Genomic DNA, 19,595 nt, shown 5'->3' on the forward strand with positions numbered 1-19,595 from the left:
ACTGATGATAAAAGTTGAAGATGCATTTTCAGAGAGCCTTTTGTCTTTTGGTTTTTTGAACATAAAGGATTTATTTCAGTTTTATGCACTTGGAAGGACTGATGTTGAAGCTGAAGCTCCAATATTTTGGCCACCTGATGTGAAGAACTGACTCATTTGAAAAGACCCTGATGTTGGGAAAGATTGAAGGCAAGAGGAAAAGGGGACAACAGAGGATGAGATGGTTAGATGGCATCTCTGACTCAATGGATATGAGTTTGAGATGAAAGTGAAAGAGGAGAGTGAAAAAGTTGGCCTAAAGCTTAACATTCAGAAAATGAAGATCATGGCATCCGGTCCCATCACTTCATGGCAAATAGATGGGGAAACAGTGGAAACAGTGTCAGATTTTTTTGGGCTCCAGAATCACTGCAGATGGTCACTGCAGCCATGAAATTAAAAGACGCTTACTCCTTGGAAGAAAAGTTATGACCAACCTAGATAGCATATTCAAAAGCAGAGACATTACTTTGCTGACTAAGGTCCGTCTAGTCAAGGCTAAGGTTTTTCCTGTGGTCATGTATAGATGTGAGAGTTGGACTGTGAAGAAGGCTGATCACCGTAGAATTGATGCTTTTGAACTGTGGTGTTGGAGAAGACTCTTGAGAGTCCCTTGGACTGCAAGGAGATCCAACCAGTCCATTCTGAAGGAGATCAGCCCTGGGATTTCTTTGGAAGGAATGATGCTAAAGCAGAAACTCCAGTACTTTGGCCACCTCATGCGAGCAGTTGACTCATTGGAAAAGACTCTGATGCTGGGAGGGATTGGGGGCAGGAGGAGAAGGGGAAGACCGAGGATGAGATGGCTGGATGGCATCACGGACTCAATGGACGTGACTGTGAGTGAACTCCGGGAGATGGTGATGGACAGGGCAGCCTGGCGTGCTGCGATTCATGGGGTCGCAAAGAGTCGGACACGACTGAGTGACTGCACTGCACTGAATTGAACTGAAACTCCAGGAGTTGGTGATGGACAGGGAGGCCTGGCGTGCTACAGTTCATGGAGTCACAAAGAGTCGAACACGACTAAGCGACTGAACTGAACTGAACTGATGTAGTCTGGCTTTTGTGTCTTGCTTAGAAAAGACTACCACATTCTGAGATTTTCACAATTGTTTGTGTTAACCAACTTGTATAATTTTAATTTTCATGTTTGAATGTAGGAAAACTGGAATTTACTCTGCCATTATATACACATATGTATATATATAAATAATATATCATCTTTTTTTTCTAAGTGGCTGTCAAGTTGTCTTAACATGATTTATTCAACAGTTCATTATTTCCCACTAATATGAAATAAAATCATCAAGATAGCTTCTAGAAGTGTTTGTCTCTATCTCTAGACTTTGTAAACTGTTCTGTACCTTTGTCTGTAAAAGCTAATCCTATTTAAACAGTGAGTTCAGGTCCTTCAGACCCTGGCCAATTAGTTTAGCAGGAGCATACAGAATTGCAAGTGCTTCAGTGGCAATTGTGTCCAAGCTCTGTGAAATCCAGGGAGCTTTATCCTTTTTACTCTTCTCAATTGATTCTGATATGATTCATCTCTGCTTTCATCCCCTCAGCTTTCCCACTAAATCCTTCAATAAGCAGATTGATCTGAACCTTGATTTGAACCTGAAACAGGAACGTAAGAGGAAAATGCAAGGTTTGAAAAATCTTATTTTTTCAAAAATCAGATTTTATATTTAAGAACTTTGTTAAATTATCTGTTTGACACATATAATTATTCTCTCTTATTAGGTCATCATGGAGAAGGAAATGGCAACCCACTCCAGTGTTCTTGCCTGGAGAATCCCAGGGACGGGGGAGCCTGGTAGGCTGCCGTCTACGGGGTCGCACAGAGTCGGACACGACTGAAGTGATTTAGCAGCAGCAGCAGTGTTAGATCATCAAAGGATAATATTTACAGCAGAGAATATCTTCTGAGTTAGATCTGGACAGTGAGAGGAAGAATAGTTCCCAACCTTACTAACATTCACACACCATTAGGGTGTGAATTTTGCTCAGCTGCTAGGGAAGCTCCCCTGGAGTAGGAAATGGCAACCCTCCAGTCCCCTGACCAGTGTTATTTCCTTTCATCTGCTCCAGGAATCAAGGAGTCAGAATTACATGCAGTTGTACAAACTCACAGTCTCATATGTTTGCACATTTACTTGGGACTCTTCCCTTTGAATAACATCTCAACTTCAACAACATATACAAACATTTCAGTTTATATCCCCCTCGTTTTCCAGGGAATTTTCCTAAACTATGTGCCCAATGTGAAAATCAGACTCTAATATATGCTGCTGTTCTCTCTTGCCTCTTGTGAGGTGTGTAACTTTAGGCAAGTTATTTAGCCACCGTGTGCCTCCTAGATCTGTAACATCTATAAAAGTAGATTTTTTATAAGCATTATGGAACATTTTTACCAGAATTAAATTAAACTGTATAGAGAAACAGCTTAGCAGTATGCCTCTAGGCAATAATGGTTCAATATACTCTGTTGTGCTATTATCATTAGGTTTATTATCACCATCACCAGTGAAGCCCAGGATCACAGTTATGTAAAGTGCTATCCCTCTATATGCAATTGTTTATTTATTTGACTTCCTCTTGCATTTTGATCCAGCCTTGAATACAAAGATTCTGACTTTGCATCATAAATCCTCAACGTGACATATAAAATGTTACTTTGTTATATGAAGAAATGAATAATTTCTGTTCTGTCTCTTGTGATTTTAGAAATCCATTTCGGTGGGGTGGAGATGGACATTTCTCCTAAGGGATAAATACCATGTAGTGGGCCTTAAAAACTAAAGCTGTCATGATTTTCTTATGCTCTCTCATTACCCACACATGGTGTTTTGCTCTCAGATTTTCAGGAGACCCCCGGACTCTATTCTGTAGGCTCCCCATGCTCCCCTTGTTCCTCACCTTCACTCCTTTCCTGGGTGCATGGAAATTGTCCCATTGCAAACTTTCCATTGCTTTCCTGTAGAGTTTGTTCCCTCCAGAAGCAGAGAAACTTCCTTCTGAAATACTTTTCATTAGGGCCTTTGAAAGTAGATCAAGTTTAGCTTGGCAGTATTTAGTAAATGCCTCTTCATTCTGCAGCAGTAAAACTTCCTTATTCTTTTTAAATGCCTACAGGGTAAATGTAGAGGAATGTCACCAGAAGCAAGGAACAGAGAAGATAAATTTCCAAGGAATATGGTAGAAGAATTGGTCTAAGGTGGTCCTCATGAGAAAACCATTCCAGTGGAGCCAGACAAGCAATGTAGCCAAAATACAGATGTTTATTCCCAACTCTGAAACCTCTGCGGGCTTCCCAGGTGGCACAAGTGGTAAAGAAACTGCCTTCCAATGCAGGAAACATAAGAGATGTGGGTTCAATCCATGGGTTGGGAAGATCCTCTGGAGAAGGGCATAGCAACCCACTCCAGTATTCTTTCCCGGAGAATCCCATGGTCAGGAGAACCTGGTGGGCTATAGTCCATAGGACCACAAAGAGTCGGACACAACTGAAGAGACTAACCAGGCATGCACACACTGAAAGAGTATGATCTGTGAAATACTGCGGTTATCTATTCTCTATCATTCCTAGTAGCTATAGCATCCCATGGCTCTGTCTTCAATAAAACAATGACAACTAATAAAGAAAGTAAATAGAAAGACAACTAATAAAGAAAGTAAATATAACAAACTTGCTTTTGTTAAGATAGTTTGCCCATGGAAATCAAGTATCAAGGAATGTTGTTCAGTCATGTCCAATTCTTTGTGACTCCATGGACTGCAGCACACCAGGCTTCCCTGTCCTTCACTATTTCCTGAAGTTTGCTCAGACTCATGTCCATGGAGTCGGTGACACCATCCAACTATCTCAACCTCTGTCTCCTATCTAGGAACAGGAATGATTATACCCAGCGAACAACCATCTCAGGAATGACTTAGTGGAGTTCCGGAACCATGCGACAATCACTAAAGGAGAAATCAATGCTCAACGCTACTTTTGCTTGAGAAATCAGAGAGATCCTGAAAACTTTCCCAAGCTTTAAGGAAAAAGAAGCAAAGATAGTTCTCTAGCATTCTCTCTCTCTCATGAGAATCCAGACTACTTTTCCCTGAATAGCAGATAAACCCCAGGCATCACTCTAGAAGGGTAAGAATCAAAAAGGACAAATACTAAGACAAAGTACCATGAGCTTCTTCTGGAATTTCTATCAGTCATCCTTGAAGGAGCACCCCCATGAAGATGACAATGGCTTCCCTTTCACAGGTTACTTGCACTTCCAGCAGCTCCTGGAGCATGTCTGCAGGGAGGCTCATTCCCTGGGTTATCTGCTCATTGTAGTGATCAGCTGCCTTCTGCACAACTTCTGAGTTCTCCAGCTGGGCCAGAGTTGTCACTGCATTCTCCAAACAAGGAATTGTTCCAGTATTAACAGCATCCACCTAAGTTACCACCAGAGTAGCCAGCCCTGAATAAAGTAGAAATATGAATAAATATCAAGTTCTCACTCAGTGAGATTCAAGGTTGTGAAATTACAATTCTTAAACCAGACACACACATTCACACACACACACATACACACACACACACACACACCCCTACTTATTTCCACTGTCATCACCTTCATTTTCACAATCTTTATTATTCTCTAGTTCATAACATTAAAAATATTAAATATCTATCTTCATCTAACATAATTAGAGGTATCTGAGAAAAATTATTTCAGGTTAACACAAATTAAAAGAAGAACAGAAACTGCACAAATAAATTCTACAGGATAATAAAAATAATGTTTATTCCTAATTCCTAAACTGTTCATGGATTTTCAGGGACTCAGAAACTAATAGTTACTTTGGACTGATTTAAATTATTAAGAAGTCTCCTTGAGAAAAAGACATAGTATAGAACTTTCCCTGAGAAGACAATGTCCTCTATTTTCATACCCAGCTAGTGATTTTATTACCAATGGTGGGATTTTTCTTAAATTCAGCAACCCCAGATAGCAGTGACAAGGGTTTTGGAAAGGAATTTGTTGATCCCAAAATGACAACGAATTTCTAAAACATTTACATATTTATCTCTGAGGCATGACACTTTTTAAAATAACTACACACTTCTACATATGAAACAAAACTACTAAAGAAAACATATTATAAATAGTCAACACATAACAGGCCACACAGAAATATAACTTTGAAAAAGCAAACTCACCATTTCCAGTGACCTTCACCCCTTCCCTGAGGGTCTTGGTCCTTGCATGGATCAAGATACATGAACAGAAATTATTTGATTGTTCCTTGAATTTAGGATCCACTTGTCTTTCCAAAATTTCCTCAATATGGGCTAGGAATTCCTTTTCATGTATGGCTGGTCAAAGATGAAACATTTCCATTTTGGAAAAAAGATGCCTGATACACTCCCTGGATATGTTGGAATTTTTAACTTTGGAATTCTGACTTGAAGAAGAAAGAAAACAGTAGAGTCTTGGCATAAGGCAACTAAAATTTTTATAAGTGGGGAAATTTTTTTATCTTTGGAGTCTTCTAATTTCAACATGACAGCAAATTTGGAAAACTCAGCAGTGGCCAACAGGACTGGAAAAGGTCAGTTTTCATTCCAATCCCAAAGAAAGACGATGCCAAAGAATGCTCAAACTATTACACAATTGCACTCATCTCACATGCTAGTAAAGTAATGCTCAAAATTCTCCAAGCCAGGCTTCAGCAATATGTGAACTGTGAACTTCCTGATGTTCAAGCTGGTTTTAGAAAAGGCAGAGGAACCAGAGATCAAATTGCCAACATCCGCTGGGTCATGGAAAAAACAAGAGAGTTCCAGAAAAACATCTATTTCTGCGTTCTTGGCTATGCCAAAGCCTTTGCCTGTGTGGATCACAAGAAACTGTGGAAATTCTGAAAGAGATGGGAATACAGACCACCTGACCTGCCTCTTGAGAAATCTGTATGCAGGTCAGGAAGCAACAGTCACAACTGGACATGGAACAACAGGCTGGTTCCAAATAGGGAAAGGAGTATGTCAAGGCTGTATACTGTCACCCTGCTTATTTAACTTATATGCAGAGTACATCATGAGAAATGCTGGACTGGAAGAAACCCAAGCTGGAATCAAGATTGCCAGGAGAAATATCAATAACCTCAAATATGCAGATGACACCACCCTTATGGCAGAAAGTGTAGAGGAATTAAAAAGCCTCTTGATGAAAGTGAAAGAGGAGAGCAAAAAATTTGGCTTAAAGCTCAACATTCATAAAACGAAGATTATGGCATCCTGTCTCATCACTTCATGGGAAATAGATGGGAAACAGTGGAAACAGTGTCAGAATCACTGCAGATGGTGATTGCAGCCATGCAATTAAAAGACGCTTACTCCTTGGAAGGAAAGTTATGACCAACCTAGATAGCATATTCAAAAGCAGAGACATTACTTTGCCGACTAAGGTCCATCTAGCCAAGAATATGGTTTTTCCAGTGGTCCTGTATGGATGTGAGAGTTGGACTGTGAAGGAGGCTGAGCGCCGAAGAATTGATGCTTTTGAACTGCGGTGTTGGAGAAGACTCTTGAGAGTCCCTTGGACTGCAAGGAGATCCAACCAGTCCATTCTGAAGGAGATCAGCCCTGGGATCTCTTTGGAAGGAATGATGCTAAAGCTGAAACTCCAGTACTTTGGCCACGTTATGTGAAGAGTTGTCTCATTGGAAAAGACTTTGATGCTGGAAGGGATTGGCGGCAGGAGGAGAAGGTGACGACAGAGGATGAGATGGCTGGATGGCATCACTGACTCGATGGACTTGAGTCTGAGTGAACTCTGGGAGTTGGTGATGGACAGGGAGGCCTGGCGTGCTGCGATTCATGGGGTTACAAAGAGTCGGACACGACTGAGTGACTGCACTGAACTGAACTTAACTGAACTGATTCTCATAGAACTCCTCTGACATATACATAAAAATTAAAAGTGAAACTCCCAAGGATGGCATATCCCTGGAGAGCAATTTTTGGAAACAGCAGCTCCGAATAAGAAACTTACATCTTCAAAGCACATAAATACACATGGTACTCAGTTCATTAGATGTTTATCAAATAAGAGATTTAATGAATGATAATAATATCAATTTCTGGTTTACTCCAATTCATCTTGGAAGTAAACCTTAGGAACAAAATGAAGAGAAACTACAAACAAAAGTAATGGAGTAATGATTAACATGGGGCATACATACCGTGTTCAGTTAAGGAAAACTTCATTGATTAAATTCACATAATACAAATAAGACTAGCCATTTTGGGTAGAAACTCTGAAGACTAAAAGGAACCTAAATGTAATTTGAAGAACTTACCACTACCCCATAAGCACAGCAGTTTTTTCCAGTACTCACCCACCTTTAAATGTAATTCATTACAATGACTTACTAATTTAAAATAGTGACCAAGTAAGTAAATATGACTAAATGGTGACTAAATATGTTAGAATTAAAAGAATTATATGATGAGGAAAATAAAATGAAAGATCAGGTTGTTAGAAATAATGAAAAAGTATAGGTTGAAAAATCATCAGGTTTTTTAAGGTTTAAAATCACTTGTTGTAGAAGATACAACTATCCACACTTTAGAAAGTTATAGCCTTCCTATCCACACTTTAGAAAGTTATGGCCTTCCTATCCACACTCCAGAAAGTTATACCCTTCCTTGAGAAGAATAAAAACTAAGGAAATATATCTTTCATTATTATTTTAGGCCTAACAATTATCATTGTTTTTCTCAACTATAATCAGTTCAGTTCAGTCACTCAGTTGTGTCCGACTCTTTGCGACCCCGTGAATTGCAGCACGCCAGGCCTCCCTGTCCATCACCAACTCCCAGAATTCACTCAGACTTGCATCCATCGAGTCAGTGATGCCATCCAGCCATCTCATCCTCTGTCGTCTCCTTTTCCTCCTGCCCCCAACCCCTTCCAGCATCAGAGTCTTTTCCAATGAGTCAACTCCTCTCATGAGGTGGTCAAAGTACTGGAGTTTCAGCTTTAGCATCATTCCTTCCAAAGAAATCCCAGGGCTGATCTCCTTCACAATGGACTGGTTGAATCTCCTTGCAGTCCAAGGGACTCTCAAGAGTCTTCTCCACACCACAGTTCAAAAGCATCAATTCTTCAGCGCTCAGCTTTCTTCACAGTCCAACTCTCACATCCATACATGACTACTGCAAAAACCATAGCCTTGACTAGACGGACCTTTGTTGGCAAAGTAATGTCTCTTCTGCTTTTGAAAGGAGAAGCATAATAAGGGAAGCAAGCATCTGGTTCTTGAAAAGTCTTAGTTCCTATTGTATCTGAATGTTAAGGTACAAATTATCTTAAGTACAAACTAGTTTTGAATAATTTCACTTTGTTAAGCCCTGTTCTTCTTGGGTGAGCGTAACTGTAGTCACTAGAACTTATCAAGGAATAACAACCTAGATCACAGTCACCATTTCTATGGCCCTTGAACTAGTTTCGAATATAAAAGCAACCCCAGAGATGATGGACAGTATTTAGTAGATCCCACCCTCTACTTGACTACTCACTGCCTAGATCATGCTCTGATACCTCTAATCAGCTTCAAGGCATTATCCAAGTGCTCATCTTCTGTGATAGGATAAACATGTACCTTCAACTTCAGGGTGAAATCCCATACAGCCCAGATAAAGTCTGGAAAGTAATTCATATACTCTGTGGAATTTTTTACTTCATCCAGTTTGGAGTGGACTTGGCCCTGGTGATTTCTGTGAGCTCTGACACATAGCTAGGACTTGGTTAAGGAAAAAGAAATTTCTACACACAATTCCCACATTTTCCTCATAAAAATGATTATAAACATTCTCCTTTGCCCTTGGTCCCCACTGTTCCACAAAGGCAACTCAGCCACAGGGAAGGGAAATCCAATTCGGTCTCCATTCTCATCAATTTCTCAATAAAACTGGGAAGGATACTGCAGTTTCTCCAGTGCATCATTGTTGATGGTGCTCATGCTGTTGTTTACCAGAGAACTGCTCAGAAGCACAGCTAGGGCAAAGATCACCCTGGAAAACATATTAGAGCAAGCACTAGCAGTCTTCTCTTCAGAAATTCATTCTTATTTCTTTAATCAGTTTTCCATTTGTTATTTCAGATAGTAAAGTATTGATACAAAGGAAAAAACCTTGAAAACAGAATTAAAAGTAAAATCTGAGTTTTGTCAATTACATTGACATTTCCTGTGCCCTCAGTTTCCTCATCTAAAAAGGAATTCTGATAATACATTCCACAAAGAGCCTCCTTTTTTTTCCTGAATGGGATAAAATGAGAGAGTAAAAAACAACATAGAGTGCCTTAAACAATTCATTGTTCAGTAATAAGCAACATCACATATTCATTTAACAAAAAGTAAGTCACAATGTATACTTTCCTAGTCACAACTGAAAGCTCAGAATAGATCTAATTAAATTAAATGTCTATGTACTGTTACTAAACATTACTTATCTTTATTAGTTATAAAAAGCAGATAAATATGATAATGAATACACTCAAGAAGACTATCTCATAATATTTACAAACATTTTAAAACACTTGAAAAACAAATACAATGAAGATGACAATATATTCAAAGGGTTTACATATTAGCAGTGAACCTCAGCAATGAAATTGATAATCATTATGGAGAAGGCAATGGCACCCCACTCCAGTACTCTTGCCTGGAAAATCCCATGGATAGAAGAGCCTGGTGCACTGCAGTCCATGGGGTCGCTAAGAGTCGAACACAACTGAGTGACTTCACTTTCACTTTTCCCTTTCATGCATTGGAGAAGGAAACGGCCACCCACTCCAGTGTTCTTGCCTGGAGAATCCCAGGGACAGGGGAGCCTGGTGGGCTGCCATCTACAGGGTCGCACAGAGTCGGACACGACTGAAGCAACTTAGCAGTAGTGTATCAAATAAAAACAATGAATATGTCAGGGAGAACAAACAATGGAATAGAAGGATGTGGAGCTCACCTCCTCCTATAGACACTTCAAAAATATATCTGCTGTGGAACAGTTCTGGCAGACTGCCTACTGAACCCTGAAAGAAGATCTCATACAATCAACACTGTAAGAAAGATCACCACATAACCAAGTAGTGCCAAGTAGGAAGAAAGAAAAAAAGGAATCAGGATAGGAACTGCAGCCCTAGGAGGAAGCTGTGAAAGAGGAAATGTTCCCTCACCCTGGGAACACCCTTAACCAGCCAGGAGATCAACTGGGACAGATAGGGAGTTTTGGAGGCTCAGAGGAGAGAGCACCAGCAAGCTTGCAGCAGGCAGAAGAGAGGGAGACCAGCACAGAGGGTCCATGCCCATCACTGCATTCCCCCTCCCGAGGTATGCCTTGGCTGGTGCACACAGAGGCCGGGTAAGGAAACTCGGGTTTCGGTGGACAGACTTGAGGAGAAGACTGGGACTGGCTCATAAATACAGCCTGAAGGGGCAGGAATGTGGTACAAGCTGCAAACACAAGAGTGTTTGCAGGGAGGAGCCCAGATCCCCCATAGAAGCCCTATTGTTACAGCTTGGATATTGAGACATAGGGCCCACCACCACAGCCACAATCCCTGCCTGCTTACAGTGGGTGACCTCCATCTCTAAGAGCTCTGGAAACCCATCAGTACCTGTGAGTTGACCACAGGCAGAGGCAGGGCTGAAATCTGACCCTTGTCCCAGCAGCCCTGTGATCTGTGGATTTACACTGCTTGTAAACTCAGCACCTGTGGGACATCCAAGTAGATTACTGGTGCTCCCATGGCTGGGGTGGGTCTGATGCCAGCAGCTGTGAGTGTTGTGGGTGCTTGCACACTGAGGGGGAACCTGGGATCTGGGCTGATTCCACCGCCTCCACAGCAGGTCCAGGTATGTGATGACAGCAGTCCTGGGGCCTGACCTCAGAAAATCTATGGTGACAGATCTGCACTGCTGGTTTTGTCAGCACAGCACCTGAGGGGCACCTGGGCTGATAGCCTGCATCTCCATCATTGAGGCAGGGCCAAGAGCAGTGCCAAGAACAGTGTTCCCTGTAAGCCAGAGCAGTGGATGGCAGGCAGCACCACAGAGTGTACTCCCTGGTGGAAAGGTCCAGCAGAGGAATACTCATTGGCTTTTCTCCCAGCCCCTCCTAACACAGGCCACATCTCAGAAACAGATGGCTTCAACTTCAACAACTGGGGAGCAGACTCTGCCCCCAGCAGGGCCGTGACAACCACAGAGCAAAGAGAAGGCCACACTCAACATCCAGTGCAGGCTCTGTTCACCACAACACTAATCACATGCCCTTTAACGGGCCCCACTCATCGAGGAAAGATGGAGGCACCAGGGCGAAGAACAGCACTCTCACCAGAAACATTAGACGCATGCCAGCCACACAGGAACTCTCCCACATAAAAACGGCCCTTCTAGACCACAGCAGATAACTGAATTCTGAATTCTTCTCAATTCATTGAAGTTCTCATTCGTTCAGAGAAAAGTAAAATGAAGAAGCAGAAGAACCACTCCCAATTAAAAGATCAAGAGAATTCCCCTGAAAGAACAATGAAATTCTTTGTTTCACTGTCTACCAGACTTTGAGTTCAAGAAGAAGGCAATAAAAATGCTAAAGGAATCAGGAAAGACTACCAATAAAAATGCAGACCCCTATAACAAAAAACTAAAAACTACAAAGAGGGACCAGCTGAAATTAGAAAACTCATTTGCCAGGATAAAAGCTAAGCTAAAAGCAATAAATAGCAAACTAAATAATACAAAAAAAAAAAGGTAAGTGATATGAAAGATAGAATAATGAAAATCACCCAGTCAGAACAGCAGACAGAAAAATGGTGGTTGGGGGGGGGAGAGCAATATATGGGGTTATAAGATAATATAAAGCATGCCAATCTACCCAGAGTAGGGATCTAAGAAGAAAGAGAAAGGAGGATTTAAAAAGCATTTGAAGAACTTATGGCTCAAATTTTTCCAAACCTAAAGAAGGAAACAGATATTCAGGTACAGGAAGGAAAGAAGACTCCAAACAGATGAACCCAAAGAGACTAAACCAAGATACATTGTAATTAAAATGGCAAAATCCACATGATCACCTCAATAGATGCAGAAAAAAGTGTTTGATAAAATTCAACATCCAGTCATGATTAAAAAAAAAAAAAAAAACCTCTCACTAATGTGGATATAGAAGGAAATAAAAAATAAAGCTGGTGATGTAACCCTTCCAGACTATGCTGAAATATACACTTATTAACACAGTGTGGTACTAATACAAAAACAGACTTATGGATCAATGGGAAAAAAAATTGCCCCCAAATAAACCCATACAACTATGGCTCATTATCTACAAGAAAGAAAGGAAGAATATACAAGGAGAAAAGATAGTCTCTTTAAAAACTCATGTAGGCAAAGCTGGACAGCCTCATGTAAACCAATGAAATTAGAACACTGTCACATTTTATACAAAAATAAACTCAAAATCATTTAAAGACCTATAAAACATGGTACCATAAAACCCCTATAAGATAGCATAAGCAAAACATGCTCCGACAGAAATCATAGCAATGTTTTCTTGGCCCAATCTCCCAGTTCAGTTCAGTTCAGTTCAGTTCCATTTCTCAGCCGTGTCTGACTCCTTGTGACCCCATGAACCGCAGCATGCCAGGCCTCCTTGTCCATCACCAACTCCCAGAGTCAACCCAAACCCATGTCCATCGAATTGGTGATGCCATCCAACCATCTCATCCTCTGTCGTCCCCCTCTCCTCCTGCCCTCAATCTTTTCCAGAATCAGGGTCTTTGCAAATGAGCCAGTTGTTCGCATCAGGTGGCCAAAGTATTGGACTTTCAGCTTCAACATCGCTGAACACCTTCCAATGAACACCCAGGACTGACCTCCTTTAGGATGGACTAGTTGGATCTCCTTGCAGTCCAAGGGACTCTCAAGAGTCTTCTCCAACACCGCAATTCAAAAACATCAATTCTTCAGTGCTCAGCCTTCTTTATAGTCCAACTCTCACATCCATACATGACCAATCTTCCAAGGCAAAAGAAATATAAACAAAAATAAACAAATGGGTCCTAATCAAACTTAAAGGCTTTTGCACAACAAAAGAAACACAAACATAATGAAAAAAACAACCCTTGGACTGGGAGAAAGTATTTATAAATAGTGCAACCAATAAGCACTTAATTTCCAAAATATACAAACAGCTCATACAACTCATATCATAAAAACAAACATTTCAATCAAAATGTGGGCAGAAGATCTAAGTAGACATTTCTCCAAAGAAGACTCATGTCCGACTCTTTGTGACCCCATGGACTGCAGCCTACCAGGCTCCTAAGCCCATGGAATTTTTCAGGCAAGAATACTGGGGTGAGTTGCCATTTCCTTCTCCAGAAAGAAGACATACAGATGGCCAAAAGCACATGAAAAGATGTTCAATGTCACTAAGTATCAGAGAAATGCAAATCAAAACTACCATGAAGTATCATCTCACATTAGTTAGAATCAGTTCAGTTCAGTTCAGTTCAGTCGCTCAGTCATGTCCGACTCTTTCAACCCCATGAATCAGAGCATGCCAGGCCACCCTGTCCATCACCAACTCCTGGAGTTCACTCAGACTCCCATCCATCGAGTCAGTGATGCCATCCAGCCATCTCATCTCTGTCGTCCCCTTCTCCTTCTAGGCCCAATCCCTCCCAGCATCAGGGTCTTTTCCAATGAGTCAACTCTTTGCATGAGGTGGCCAAAGTACTGGAGTTTCAGCTTCAGCATCATTCCTTCCAAAGAAATCCCAGGGCTGATCTCCTTCAGAATGGACTGGTTGGATCTCCTTGCAGTCCAAGGGACTCTCAAGAGTCTTCTCCAACACCATGGTTCAAAAGCATGAATTCTTCGGTGCTCAGCCTTCTTCACAGTCCAACTCTCACATCCATACATGACCACAGGAAAAACCATAGCCTTGACTAGATGGACCTTAGTCGGCTATGGCCATCATCAAAAAATTTGCAAATAACAAATGTGGAGAAAAGTTACAATTCCATACTGTTGGTGGAATTGTAAGTTGGTACAAACACTATGGAAAACAGTATGGAGGTTTCTTTAAAAAAAACTGAAACTGGGGCTAGTATATGATTCAGCAATACCATTCCTAGGCATATATCTTGAAATATCTAATTCAAAAAGATGTTTGCATCTCAAAGCTCATAATAGCACTATTTATAATATCCAAGACATGGAAACAACCCAAGTACCCATGTACCTAATCAACAGATAATTGGTTTATGAAGACATGGTATGTAATTTTACATGTATATATAAATATATGTAAATATAAATATATAAATGCATAAAATATATAGATTATATATGTATATAATTATACATGTTACATATTACATATTATAATATGTATAATATACATTATACATAGGTATACATAATACATATTACATATGTATACATTATACATATTACATACATATATATTATATATGTGTATAATATGTATATGGGGCTTCCCTAATAGTACGGTTGGTAAAGAATCTGCCTGCAATGCAGGAGACCTGGGTTTGATCCCTGGGTTGGGAGACCCCCTGGAGAAGGGAAAGGCTGCCCACTCCAGTATTCTGGCCTGGAGAATTCCATGGGCAGTCCATGGTGTCACAAAGAATCAGACACAACTGAGCAACTTTCACTTTCACTTTCACATATATATGTGTGTGTGTGTGTGTGTGTGTGTGTACCCGCACGCGCCTGCGCACACTATGTCACTTCAGTCATGTCTGACTCTGCGTCCCTATAGACTATAACCTGCTGTGCTCCTCTGTCCATGGGATTCTCCAGGCAAGAATACTGGAGTGGGTGGCCATGCCCTTCTCCAGGGGATCTTCCTCACCCAGGAATCAAACCCAACATCTCCTATGTCTTCTGCACTGGCAGTGGGGTTCTTTACCATAAGCACCACCTGAGAAGCCTACATATATATATATATATATATATATACACACACACATATATAACAGCATATTACTCAGCAACAAAAAAGAAAGAAAGAATGCCATTTGCAGCAACATGTACAGACCCAGAGATTTTCATACTAAGTCAGACAAAGACATATATTTTATGATGCCACTTATATGTATAAACTAAAAAAATAACATCAATGATCTATATACAAAAGATCAACAGGCTTAGAGACATAAAAAACAAACTTATGGATATGAAAGGGGAAAGGGAGGGAGGGATGGGATAAATTCAGTTCACTTCAGTTCAGTCAATCAGTCGTGTCCGACTCTGAGACCCCATGAATTGCAGCACGCCAGGCCTCCCTGTCCATCACCATCTCCTGGAGTTCACTCAGACTCACGTCCATCGAGTCCGTGATGCCATCTGGCCATCTCATCCTCGGTCGTCCCCTTCTCCTCCTGCCCCCAATCCCTCCCAGCATCAGGGTCTTTTCCAATGAGTCAACTCTTCGCATGAGGTGGCCAAAGTACTGGAGTTTCAGCTTTAGCATCATTCCTTCCAAAGAAATCCCAGGGCTGATCTCCTTCAGAATGGACTGGTTGAATCTGCTTGCAGTCCAAGGGACTCTCAAGAGTCTTCTCCAACACCACAGTTCAAAAGCATCAATTCTTCGGCGCTCAGCCTCCTTCACAGTCCAACTCTCACATCCATACATGACCACAGGAAAAGCATAGCCTTGACTAGATGGACCTTAGTCGGCAAAGTAATGTCTCTGCCTTTGAATATGCTATCTAGGTTGGTCATAACTTTCCTTCCAAGGAGTAAGCGTCTTTTAATTTCATGGCTGCAATCACCATCTGCAGTGATTTTGGAGCCCCCAAAAATAAAGTCTGACACTTTTTCCACTGTTTCCCCATCTATTTCTCATGAAGTGATGGGACCACATGCCATGATTTTCATTTTCTGAATGTTGAGCTTTAGGCCAGCATTTTCACTCTCCTTTTCACTTTCATCAGGAGGCTTTTTAGTTCCTCTTCACTTTTTGCCATAAGGGTGGTGTCATCTGCATATCTGAGGTTATTGATATTTCTCCCGGCAATCTTGATTCCAGCTTGTGTTTCTTCCAGTCCAGCGTTTCTCATGATATACTCTGCATAGGAGTTAAATAAGCAGGGTGACAATATACAGCCTTGACGGACTCCTTTTCCTATTTGGAACCAGTCTGTTGTTCCATTTCCAGTTCTAACTGTTGCTTCCTGATCTGCATACAGATTTCTCAAGAGGCAGGTCAGGTGGTCTGGTATTCCCATCTCTTTCAGAATTTTCCACAGTTTATTGTGATCCGCACAGTCAAAGGCTTTGGCATAGTCAAGAAAGCAGAAGTAGATGTTTTTCTGGAACTCTCTTGCTTTTTCCATGATCCAGCGGATGTTGGCAATTTGATCTCTGGTTCCTCTGCCTTTTCTAAACCCAGCTTGAACATCAGGGAGTTCACAGTTCACGTATTGTTGAAGCCTGGCTTGGAGAATTTTGAGCATTACTTTACTAGCGTTTTAGATGAGTGCAATTGTGCGATAGTCTGAGCATTCTTTTGCATTGCCTTTCTAACAGATACAAACTACTATACATAAAATATATAAGCAGTAAGGGTTTATTGTATAAATGGAATTATATTCAATATATTATAGTAACCTAGTTGAAAATAATCTGAACATATATATTACATATATATAAGTCAACTATATTTCAATTTTATTTTATTTATTTTATTTTTTATATTTTAACTTTAAAAAATTCCTTTTCTACATTCCCCAGACCCTCAGTGTCCAGAAGGACCAGGGTGTGGCTCTCCTTGGAGGGGTGAGGCACACACCACGTCCAGATGCCCTTCGTTTCAAACTGCACTGTGGAGCCCAGATGGAAACCTGCAACAGAAGGGGGGAAAGCAACATTCAGTGACAGCAGATAATGTAAGCAGCCCAGGAGTTATGATATTAGACTCATAGGATTGTAGGTGCCCTAGAATAGAGCATGGTGCTTTCTCTACTTCAAGGATGCTTACTTTTGTGTACCATCTAACAACTCATATCTTTAACAGTTAAATTCTTTCCATAATTCTAATTTCATTTCCCAGTGTGAGGAAATATCCATGCATGCCCACGTGGCCTAATAGTGTACTAGATGAGAGAAAGGGCATGCTATATGGAAGAAAGTTTTGATTTTTTAACCGTTCAACAATCATGACTCCCTAAAGAAGTTAAGCTAGTTAAATGAATTTTAATTAGATCAAGAACTTAAAATAGTCTGAGGAATAAATAAGACAATTTATTCAATAATTATCTATTAATTACCTACTTAGGTTTCAGGCCTGTGAGAGTTGGGCTATAAAGAAAGCTGAGTGCTGAAGAATTGAAGCTTTTGAATTGTGGTGTTGGAGAAGACTCTTAAGAGTCCCTTGGATTGCAAGGAGATTCAACCAGTCCATCCTAAAGGAAATCAGTCCTGAATGTTCATTGGAAGGACTGACGTTGAAGCTGAAAGTCCAATACTTTGACCACCTGATGTGAAGAGCTGACTCATTTGCAAAGACCCTAATGCTGGGAAAGACTGAAAGCAGGAGGAGAAGGGGACGACAGAGGATGAGATGGTTGGACGGCATCACTGACTCAGTGGACATGAGTTTGAGTAAACTCCGGGAGTTGGTGATGGACAGGGAGGCCTGGCGTGCTGTGATTCATGGGGTCGCAAAGAGTCAGACATGACTGAATGAACTGAACTGAACTAGGTTTCAGACTTTGGGAACATGTTCAGGATAAGGAGATACAGCAGTTACAAAAAGAGACAAAAACACCTGTTTTTTTGGAATCTTATAGCCAGTGAATGCTAAAACTGCTATATAGCCAGTTTATGGACAAGCCAGATGAAATCTGGCCTTAATGGACTGGAGAGTAAGAGATTGGTGGGAAAAAAGCAGACACAAGCTCTCATAAAATGTTGTGGCTACATCTTACTTTTTACTTGTTTTGAAGATACTGTGAATCACAGTTAATTCAAGGGATCTCAGCAGCAGTTAAAATGTTTTCTAAGAGGGATATTAATATCACATTACATTTATACTGATTTTTCCAACTTGTGGGAAAACAAAACTTCTGAGTGTCCTACATAGAACCAAGATAGACGTGGTATTGATGGGTGGTTGATGCTGTTTCTATATTCTCATTTTCTGCCCAAGAGACTCAGTAAACAGTCCGCTGTTTTTCTCAAGACCTCTTACATATACCCAGTGTCTGATACTCTTTATATTAAGCCATACTCACAGGCTTTGTAGGATTTGGATATGCTAGTCTGCAAGGTATTACACAATACCAAGGTACTGGGCTCTAATCAGAATTTTCATGAGGCCTAGCTAAAGCCACATAAAAGTAACACTGAACTAATTAATATTAGTGAACCCCATGTCCAAGGAGTGGTGGCTGCACGGGCGCAAAAGGACCTAGAGGAGCTATCCCATGTTGATGGTCAGGAAGGGCAGTGGTGAGGATATACCCTTGATCCAAGGTAAGGAGCAGTGGCTGTGCTTTGCTGGAGCAGCCGTGAAGAGATACCCCATGCACAAGGTAACAGAAAACCAAGTAAGATGGTAGGTGTTGCAAGAGGGCATCAGAGGGCAGACACTAAAACCATACTCACAGAAAACTAGTCAATCTAATCACACTAGGACCACAGCCTTGTCTAACTCAATGAAACTAAGCCATGCTCACAGGGCAACCCAAGACAGGCGGGTCATGGTGGAGAGGTCTGACAGAATGTGGTCCACTGGAGAAGGGAATGGCAAACCACTTCAGTATTCTTGCCTTGAGAACCCCATGAACAGTATGAAAAGGCAAAATGATAGGATACCAAAAGAGGAACTCCCCAGGTCAGTAGGTGCCCAACATGCTACTGGAGATCAGTGGAGAAATAACTCCAGAAAGAATGAAGAGATGGAGCCAAAGCAAAAACAATACCCAGCTGTGGATGTGACTGGTGATAGAAGCAAGGTCCGATGCTGTAAAGAGCAATATTGCATAGGAACCTGGAATGTCAGGTCCATGAATCAAGGCAAATAGGAAGTGGTCAAACAAGAGATGGCAAGAGTGAACGTCGACATTCTAGGAATCAGCAAACTAAAATGGACTGGAATGGGTGAATTTAACTCAGATATAGCTACTACTGCGGGCAGGAATCCCTCAGAAGAAATGGAGTAGCCATCATGGTCAACAAAAGAGTCCAAAATGCAGTACTTGGATGCAATCTCAAAAATGACAGAATGATCTCTGTTCTTTTCCAAGGCAAAACATTCAATATCACAGTAATCCAAGTCTATGCCCCAACCAGTAACACTGAAGAAGCTGAAGTTGAACAGTTCTATGAAGACCTAGAAGACCTTTCAGAAGTACACCTAAAAAAGATGTCCTTTTCATTCTAGGGAACTGGAATGCAAAAGTAGAAAGTCAAGAAACACCTGGAGTAACAGGCAAATTTGGCCTTGGAATGCAGAATGAAGCAGGGCA

At 41.0% G+C, this 19,595-nt stretch overlaps 1 pseudogene; it reads right to left on the reverse strand.

Annotated features, from left to right (window-relative positions):
• Positions 1–1,563: 1,563 nt before the first annotated feature.
• LOC101121583 (guanylate-binding protein 6-like) lies at positions 1,564–17,117 on the reverse strand (annotated as a pseudogene).
• Between the last annotated feature and the right edge of the window lie 2,478 nt (positions 17,118–19,595).

The sequence above is a fragment of the Ovis aries genome, chromosome 1 (genome assembly GCF_016772045.2).
Source record: "Ovis aries strain OAR_USU_Benz2616 breed Rambouillet chromosome 1, ARS-UI_Ramb_v3.0, whole genome shotgun sequence".
NCBI classification, from domain to species: domain Eukaryota; kingdom Metazoa; phylum Chordata; class Mammalia; order Artiodactyla; family Bovidae; genus Ovis; species Ovis aries.